This window comes from Somniosus microcephalus, chromosome 2 (assembly GCF_052327205.1).
Source record: "Somniosus microcephalus isolate GS21.2 chromosome 2, FLI_Smic_1.0, whole genome shotgun sequence".
Lineage (NCBI taxonomy): Eukaryota > Metazoa > Chordata > Chondrichthyes > Squaliformes > Somniosidae > Somniosus > Somniosus microcephalus.
In genome coordinates this window covers 387,281,714-387,291,016 of record NC_140988.1, presented here as the reverse complement: position 1 = coordinate 387,291,016, position 9,303 = coordinate 387,281,714, and positions in this window count along the sequence as shown.

Sequence of the window (9,303 nt, the reverse complement as noted above, 5' to 3'; positions counted from 1 at the left end):
GAGAGGTGTACAGTGAAGGGAGAGGAGTACAGTGAAGGGAGAGGTGTATAGTGAAGGGAGAGGTGTACAGTGATGGGAGAGGTGTACAGTGAAGGGAGAGCAGTACAGTGAAGGGAGATGTGTACAGTGAAGGGAGAGGTGTACAGTGAAGGGAGAGGTGTACAGTGAAGGGAGAGGCGTACAGTGAAGGGAGAGGCGTACAGTGAAGGGAGAGGTGTACAGTGAAGGGAGAGGTGTACAGTGAAGGGAGAGGTGTACAGTGAAGTGAGAGATGTACAGTGAAGGGAGAGGTGTACAGTGATGGGAGAGGAGTACAGTGAAGGGAGAGGTGTACAATAAAGGGAGAGGAGTACAGTGAAAGGAGAGGTGTACAGTGACGGGAGAGGAGAACAGTGAAGGGAGAGGTGTACAGTGAAGGGAGAGGAGTACAGTGAAAGGAGAGGTGTACAGTGACGGGAGAGGAGAACAGTGAAGGGAGAGGAGTACAGTGAAAGGAGAGGAGTACAGTGAAGGGAGAGGAGTACAGTGAAAGGAGAGGTGTACAGTGAAGGGAGAGGTGTACAGTGAAGGGAGAGATGTACAGTGAAGGGAGAGGTGTACAGTGAAGGGAGAGGTGTACAGTGAAGGGAGAGGAGTACAGTGAAAGGAGAGGTGCACAGTGAAGGGGGAGGTGTACAGTGAAGGGAGAGGTGTACATTGAAGGGAGAGGAGTACAGTGAAGGGAGAGGAGTACAGTGAAGGGAGAGGAGTACAGTGAAGGGAGAGGTGTACAGTGAAGGGAGAGGTGTACAGTGAAGGGAGATGTGTACAGTGAAGGGAGAGGAGTACAATGAAGGGAGAGGTGTACAGTGAAGGGAGAGGAGTACAGTGAAGGGAGAGGTGTACAGTGAAGGGAGAGGTGTACAGTGAAGGGAGAGGTGTACAGTGAAGGGAGAGGTGTACAATGAAGGGAGAGGTGTACAGTGAAGGGAGAGATGTACAGTGAAGGGAGAGGTGTACAGTGAAGGGAGAGGAGAACAGTGAAGGGAGAGGTGTACAGTGAAGGGAGAGGAGTACAGTGAAGGGAGAGGTGTACAGTGAAGGGAGTGGTGTACAGTGAAGGGAGAGGTGTAGAGTGAAGGGAGAGGTGTAGAGTGAAGGGAGAGGTGTCCCTTGATGGGAGAGGAGTACAGTGAAGGGAGAGGAGTACAGTGAAGGGAGAGGTGTACAGTGAAGGGAGAGGTGTACAGTGAAGGGAGAGGAGAACAGTGAAGGGAGAGGTGTACAGTGAAGGGAGAGGAGTACAGTGAAGGGAGAGGTGTACAGTGAAGGGAGTGGTGTACAGTGAAGGGAGAGGTGTAGAGTGAAGGGAGAGGTGTAGAGTGAAGGGAGAGGTGTCCCTTGATGGGAGAGGAGTACAGTGAAGGGAGAGGAGTACAGTGAAGGGAGAGGTGTACAGTGAAGGGAGAGGTGTACAGTGAAGGGAGAGGAGTACAGTGAAGGGAGAGGGGTACAGTGAAGGGAGAGGTGTACAGTGAAGGGAGAGGTGTACAGTGAAGGGAGAGGAGTACAGTGAAGGGAGATGTGTACAGTGAAGGGAGAGGAGTACAGTGAAGGGAGAGGTGTAGGGTGAAGGGAGAGGTGTACAGTGAAGGGAGAGGAGTACAGTGAAGGGAGAGGGGTACAGTGAAGGGAGAGGTGTACAGTGAAGGGAGAGGTGTACAGTGAAGGGAGAGGAGTACAGTGAAGGGAGATGTGTACAGTGAAGGGAGAGGTGTACAGTGAAGGGAGAGGTGTACAGTGAAGGGAGAGGTGTACAGTGAAGGGAGAGGTGTACAGTGAAGGGAGAGATGTACAGTGAAGGGAGAGGTGTACAGTGAAGGGAGAGGAGAAAAGTGAAGGGAGAGTTGTACAGTGAAGGGAGAGGTGTACAGTGAAGGGAGACGTGTACAGTGAAGGGAGAGGTGTACAGTGAAGTAAGAGGTGTACAGTGAAGGTAGAGGAGTACAGTGAAGGTAGAGGAGTACAGTGAAGGGAGAGGAGTACAGTGAAGGGAGCGGAGTACAGTGAAGGGAGAGGTGTTCAGTGAAGGGAGAGGTGTACAGTGAAGGGAGACGTGTACAGTGAAGGGAGAGGTGTACAGTGATGGGAGAGGAGTACAGTGAAGGGAGAGGAGTACAGTGAAGGGAGAGAAGTACAATGAAGGGAGGGGTGTACATTGAAGGGAGAGGTGTACAGTGAAGGGAGAGGAGTACAGTGAAGGGAGAGGTGTATAGTGAAGGGAGGTGTACAGTGATGGGAGAGGTGTACAGTGAAGGGAGAGCAGTACAGTGAAGGGAGATGTGTACAGTGAAGGGAGAGGTGTACAGTGAAGGGAGAGGCGTACAGTGAAGGGAGAGGTGTACAGTGAAGGGAGAGGTGTACAGTGAAGGGAGAGGTGTACAGTGAAGGGAGAGGTGTACAGTGAAGTGAGAGATGTACAGTGAAGGGAGAGGTGTACAGTGATGGGAGAGGAGTACAGTGAAGGGAGAGGTGTACAATGAAGGGAGAGGAGTACAGTGAAAGGAGAGGTGTACAGTGACGGGAGAGGAGAACAGTGAAGGGAGAGGTGTACAGTGAAGGGAGAGGAGTACAGTGAAAGGAGAGGTGTACAGTGACGGGAGAGGAGAACAGTGAAGGGAGAGGAGTACAGTGAAAGGAGAGGAGTACAGTGAAGGGAGAGGAGTACAGTGAAAGGAGAGGTGTACAGTGAAGGGAGAGGTGTACAGTGAAGGGAGAGATGTACAGTGAAGGGAGAGGTGTACAGTGAAGGGAGAGGTGTACAGTGAAGGGAGAGGAGTACAGTGAAAGGAGAGGTGCACAGTGAAGGGGGAGGTGTACAGTGAAGGGAGAGGTGTACATTGAAGGGAGAGGAGTACAGTGAAGGGAGAGGAGTACAGTGAAGGGAGAGGAGTACAGTGAAGGGAGAGGTGTACAGTGAAGGGAGAGGTGTACAGTGAAGGGAGATGTGTACAGTGAAGGGAGAGGAGTACAATGAAGGGAGAGGTGTACAGTGAAGGGAGAGGAGTACAGTGAAGGGAGAGGTGTACAGTGAAGGGAGAGGTGTACAGTGAAGGGAGAGGTGTACAGTGAAGGGAGAGGTGTACAATGAAGGGAGAGGTGTACAGTGAAGGGAGAGATGTACAGTGAAGGGAGAGGTGTACAGTGAAGGGAGAGGAGAACAGTGAAGGGAGAGGTGTACAGTGAAGGGAGAGGAGTACAGTGAAGGGAGAGGTGTACAGTGAAGGGAGTGGTGTACAGTGAAGGGAGAGGTGTAGAGTGAAGGGAGAGGTGTAGAGTGAAGGGAGAGGTGTCCCTTGATGGGAGAGGAGTACAGTGAAGGGAGAGGAGTACAGTGAAGGGAGAGGTGTACAGTGAAGGGAGAGGTGTACAGTGAAGGGAGAGGAGAACAGTGAAGGGAGAGGTGTACAGTGAAGGGAGAGGAGTACAGTGAAGGGAGAGGTGTACAGTGAAGGGAGTGGTGTACAGTGAAGGGAGAGGTGTAGAGTGAAGGGAGAGGTGTAGAGTGAAGGGAGAGGTGTCCCTTGATGGGAGAGGAGTACAGTGAAGGGAGAGGAGTACAGTGAAGGGAGAGGTGTACAGTGAAGGGAGAGGTGTACAGTGAAGGGAGAGGAGTACAGTGAAGGGAGAGGGGTACAGTGAAGGGAGAGGTGTACAGTGAAGGGAGAGGTGTACAGTGAAGGGAGAGGAGTACAGTGAAGGGAGATGTGTACAGTGAAGGGAGAGGAGTACAGTGAAGGGAGAGGTGTAGAGTGAAGGGAGAGGTGTACAGTGAAGGGAGAGGAGTACAGTGAAGGGAGAGGGGTACAGTGAAGGGAGAGGTGTACAGTGAAGGGAGAGGTGTACAGTGAAGGGAGAGGTGTACAGTGAAGGGAGAGGAGTACAGTGAAGGGAGATGTGTACAGTGAAGGGAGAGGTGTACAGTGAAGGGAGAGGTGTACAGTGAAGGGAGAGGTGTACAGTGAAGGGAGAGGTGTACAGTGAAGGGAGAGATGTACAGTGAAGGGAGAGGTGTACAGTGAAGGGAGAGGAGAAAAGTGAAGGGAGAGTTGTACAGTGAAGGGAGAGGTGTACAGTGAAGGGAGAGGTGTACAGTGAAGGGAGAGGTGTACAGTGAAGTGAGAGGTGTACAGTGAAGGTAGAGGAGTACAGTGAAGGGAGAGGAGTACAGTGAAGGGAGAGGAGTACAGTGAAGGGAGCGGAGTACAGTGAAGGGAGAGGTGTTCAGTGAAGGGAGAGGTGTACAGTGAAGGGAGACGTGTACAGTGAAGGGAGAGGTGTACAGTGATGGGAGAGATGTACAGTGAAGGGAGAGTTGTACAGTGAAGGGAGAGGAGAACAGTGAAGGGAGAGGAGTACAGTGAAGGGAGAGGAGTACAGTGAAAGGAGAGGTGTACAGTGAAGGGAGAGGAGTACAGTGAAGCGAGAGGAGTACAGTGAAGGGAGAGGTGTACAGTGAAGGGAGAGGTGTACAGTGAAGGGAGAGGAGCAAAGTGAAGGAGAGGTGTACAGTGAAGGGAGAGGTGTACAGTGAAGGGAGAGGAGACCAGTGAAGAGAGATGTGTACAGTGAAGGGAGAGGTGTACAGTGAAGGGAGAGGTGTACAGTGAAGGGAGAGTTGTACAGTGAAGGGAGAGTTGTACAGTGAAGGGAGAGGTGTACAGTGAAGGGAGAGGTGTACAGTGAAGGGAGGGGAGTACAGTGAAGCGAGAGGAGTACAGTGAAGGGAGAGGTGTACAGTGAAGGGAGAGGTGTACAGTGAAGGGAGAGATGTATAGTGAAGGGAGAGGTGTACAGTGAAGGGAGAGGAGTACAGTGAAGCGAGAGGAGTACAGTGAAGGGAGAGGTGCACAGTGAAGGGAGAGGTGTACAGTGAAGGGAGAGGTGTACATTGAAGGGAGAGGTGTACAGTGAAGGGAGAGGAGTACAGTGAAGGGAGAGGTGTACAGTGAAGGGAGAGGTGTACAGTGAAGGGAGAGGAGCAAAGTGAAGGAGAGGTGTACAGTGAAGGGAGAGGAGTACAGTGAAGGGAGATGTGAACAATGAAGGGATAGGAGTACAGTGAAGGGAGAGGAGTGACAGTGAAGGGAAAGGAGTACAGTGAAGGGAGAGGTGTACAGTGAAGGGAGAGGTGTACAGTGAAGGGAGAGGTGTACAGTGAAGGGAGAGGTGTACAGTGAAGGGAGAGGTGTACAGTGAAGGGAGAGGTGTACAGTGAAGGGAGAGGAGTACAGTGAAGGGAGAGGAGTACAGTGAAGGGAGAGGAGTACAGTGAAGTGAGGGGTGTACAGTGAAGGGAGAGGAGTACAGTGAAGGGAGAGGTGTACAGTGATGGGAGATGTGTACAGTGAAGGGAGAGGTGTACAGTGAAGGGAGCAGTGTAGAGTGAAGGGAGAGGTGTACAGTGAAGGGAGAAGTGTGCAGTGAAGGGAGAGGAGTACAGTGAAGGGAGAGGTGTACAGTGAAGGGAGAGGAGTACAGTGAAGGGAGAGGTGTACAGTGAAGGGAGAGGTGTACAGTGAAGGGAGAGGTGTACAGTGAAGGGAGAGGAGTACAGTGAAAGGAGAGGTGTACAGTGAAGGGAGAGGAGTACAGTGAAGGGAGAGGTGTACAGTGAAGGGAGAGGTGTACAGTGAAGGGAGAGGAGTACAGTGAAGGGAGAGGAGTAGAGTGAAGGGAGAGGTGTACAGTGAAGGGAGAGGTGTACAGTGAAGGGAGAGGAGTACAGTGAAGGGAGAGGTGTACAGTGAAAGGAGAGGTGTACAGTGAAGGGAGAGGTGTACAGTGAAGGGAGAGGAGTACAGTGAAAGGAGAGAAGTACAGTGAAGGGAGAGGAGTACAGTGAAGGGAGAGGTGTACAATGAAGGGAGAGGTGTACAGTGAAGGGAGAGGAGTACAGTGAAGGGAGAGGTGTACAGTGAAGGGAGAGGAGTACAGTGAAGGGAGAGGAGTAGAGTGAAGGGAGAGGTGTACAGTGAAGTTAGAGGTGGACAGTGAAGGGAGAGGAGTACAGTGAAGGGAGAGGAGAAAAGTGAAGGGAGAGGAGTACAGTGAAGGGAGAGGAGAAAAGTGAAGGGAGAGGAGTACAGTGAAGGGAGAGGAGTACAGTGAAGGGAGAGGTGTACAGTGAAGGGAGAGGTGTACAGTGAAGGGAGAGGTGTAAAGTGAAGGGAGAGGTGTACAGTGAAGGGAGAGGAGTACAGTGAAGAGAGAGGTGTGCAGTGAAGGGAGAGGTGTACAGTGAAGGGAGAGGAGAACAGTAAAGGGAGATGTGTACAGTGAAGGGAGAGGTGTACAGTGAAGGGAGAGGTGTACAGTGAAGGGAGAGGTGTACAGTGAAGGGAGAGGTGTACAGTGAAGGGAGAGGTGTACAGTGAAGGGAGAGGTGTACAGTGAAGGGAGAGGTGTACAGTGAAGGGAGAGGTGTACAATGAAGGGAGAGGAGTACAGTGAAGGGAGAGGTGTACAGTGAAGGGAGAGGTGTACAGTGAAGGGAGAGGAGTACAGTGAAGGGAGAGGAGTACAGTGAAGGGAGAGGAGTACAGTGAAGGGAGAGGTGTACAGTGAAGGGAGAGGTGTACAGTGAAGGGAGAGGTGTACAGTGAAGGGAGAGGAGTACAGTGAAGGGAGAGGAGTACAGTGAAGGGAGAGGAGTACAGTGAAGGGAGAGGTGTACAGTGAAGGGAGAGGAGTACAGTGAAGGGAGAGGTGTACAGTGAAGGGAGAGGTGTACGGTGAAGGGAGAGGAGTACAGTGAAGGGAGAGGTGTACAGTGAAGGGAGAGCAGTACAGTGAAGGGAGATGTGTACAGTGAAGGGAGAGGTGTACAGTGAAGGGAGAGGTGTACAGTGAAGGGAGAGGCGTACAGTGAAGGGAGAGGTGTACAGTGAAGGGAGAGGTGTACAGTGAAGGGAGAGGTGTACAGTGAAGGGAGAGGTGTACAGTGAAGTGAGAGATGTACAGTGAAGGGAGAGGTGTACAGTGATGGGAGAGGAGAACAGTGAAGGGAGAGGTGTACAGTGAAGGGAGAGGAGTACAGTGAAAGGAGAGGTGTACAGTGACGGGAGAGGAGAACAGTGAAGGGAGAGGTGTACAGTGAAGGGAGAGGAGTACAGTGAAAGGAGAGGTGTACAGTGACGGGAGAGGAGATCAGTGAAGGGAGAGGAGTAGAGTGAAAGGAGAGGTGTACAGTGAAGGGAGAGGAGTACAGTGAAAGGAGAGGTGTACAGTGAAGGGAGAGGTGTACAGTGAAGGGAGAGATGTACAGTGAAGGGGGAGGTGTACAGTGAAGGGAGAGGTGTACAGTGAAGGGAGAGGTGTACAGTGAAGGGAGAGGTGTACATTGAAGGGAGAGGAATACAGTGAAGGGAGAGGAGTACAGTGAAGGGAGAGGAGTACAGTGAAGGGAGAGGTGTACAGTGAAGGGAGAGGTGTACAGTGAAGGGAGAGGTGCACAGTGAAGGGAGAGGTGTACAGTGAAGGGAGAGGTGTACAGTGAAGGGAGAGGTGTACAGTGAAGGGAGAGGTGTACATTGAAGGGAGAGGAGTACAGTGAAGGGAGAGGTGTACAGTGAAGGGAGAGGTGTACAGTGAAGGGAGAGGAGTACAGTGAAGGGAGAGGAGTACAGTGAAGGGAGAGGAGTACAGTGAAGGGAGAGGTGTACAGTGAAGGGAGAGGTGTACAGTGAAGGGAGAGGTGTACAGTGAAGGGAGAGGAGTACAGTGAAGGGAGAGGAGTACAGTGAAGGGAGAGGAGTACAGTGAAGGGAGAGGTGTACAGTGAAGGGAGAGGAGTACAGTGAAGGGAGAGGTGTACAGTGAAGGGAGAGGTGTACGGTGAAGGGAGAGGAGTACAGTGAAGGGAGAGTTGTACAGTGAAGGGAGAGCAGTACAGTGAAGGGAGATGTGTACAGTGAAGGGAGAGGTGTACAGTGAAGGGAGAGGTGTACAGTGAAGGGAGAGGCGTACAGTGAAGGGAGAGGTGTACAGTGAAGGGAGAGGTGTACAGTGAAGGGAGAGGTGTACAGTGAAGGGAGAGGTGTACAGTGAAGTGAGAGATGTACAGTGAAGGGAGAGGTGTACAGTGATGGGAGAGGAGAACAGTGAAGGGAGAGGTGTACAGTGAAGGGAGAGGAGTACAGTGAAAGGAGAGGTGTACAGTGACGGGAGAGGAGAACAGTGAAGGGAGAGGTGTACAGTGAAGGGAGAGGAGTACAGTGAAAGGAGAGGTGTACAGTGACGGGAGAGGAGAACAGTGAAGGGAGAGGAGTAGAGTGAAAGGAGAGGTGTACAGTGAAGGGAGAGGAGTAAAGTGAAAGGAGAGGTGTACAGTGAAGGGAGAGGTGTACAGTGAAGGGAGAGATGTACAGTGAAGGGGGAGGTGTACAGTGAAGGGAGAGGTGTACAGTGAAGGGAGAGGAGTACAGTGAAAGGAGAGGTGCACAGTGAAGTGAGAGGTGTACAGTGAAGGGAGAGGTGTACATTGAAGGGAGAGGAATACAGTGAAGGGAGAGGAGTACAGTGAAGGGAGAGGAGTACAGTGAAGGGAGAGGTGTACAGTAAAGGGAGAGGTGTACAGTGAAGGGAGATGTGTACAGTGAAGGGAGAGGAGTACAATGAAGGGAGAGGTGTACAGTGAAGGGAGAGGAGTACAGTGAAGGGAGAGGTGTACAGTGAAGGGAGAGGTGTACAGTGAAGGGAGAGGTGTACAGTGAAGGGAGAGGTGTACAGTGAAGGTAGAGATGTACAGTGAAGGGAGAGGTGTACAGTGAAGGGAGAGGAGAACAGTGAAGGGAGAGGTGTACAGTGAAGGGAGAGGAGTACAGTGAAGGGAGAGGTGTACAGTGAAGGGAGAGGTGTACAGTGAAGGGAGAGGAGAACAGTGAAGGGAGAGGTGTACAGTGAAGGGAGAGGAGTACAGTGAAGGGAGAGGTGTACAGTGAAGGGAGAGGAGAACAGTGAAGGGAGAGGTGTACAGTGAAGGGAGAGGAGTACAGTGAAGGGAGAGGTGTACAGTGAAGGGAGTGGTGTACAGTGAAGGGAGAGGTGTAGAGTGAAGGGAGAGGTGTAGAGTGAAGGGAGAGGTGTCCCTTGAAGGGAGAGGAGTACAGTGAAGGGAGAGGAGTACAGTGAAGGGAGAGGTGTACAGTGAAGGGAGAGGTGTACAGTGAAGGGAGAGATGTACAGTGAAGGGAGAGGTGTACAGTGAAGGGAGAGGTGTAGAGTGAAGGGAGAGGTGTACAGTGAAGGGAGAGGAGTACAGTG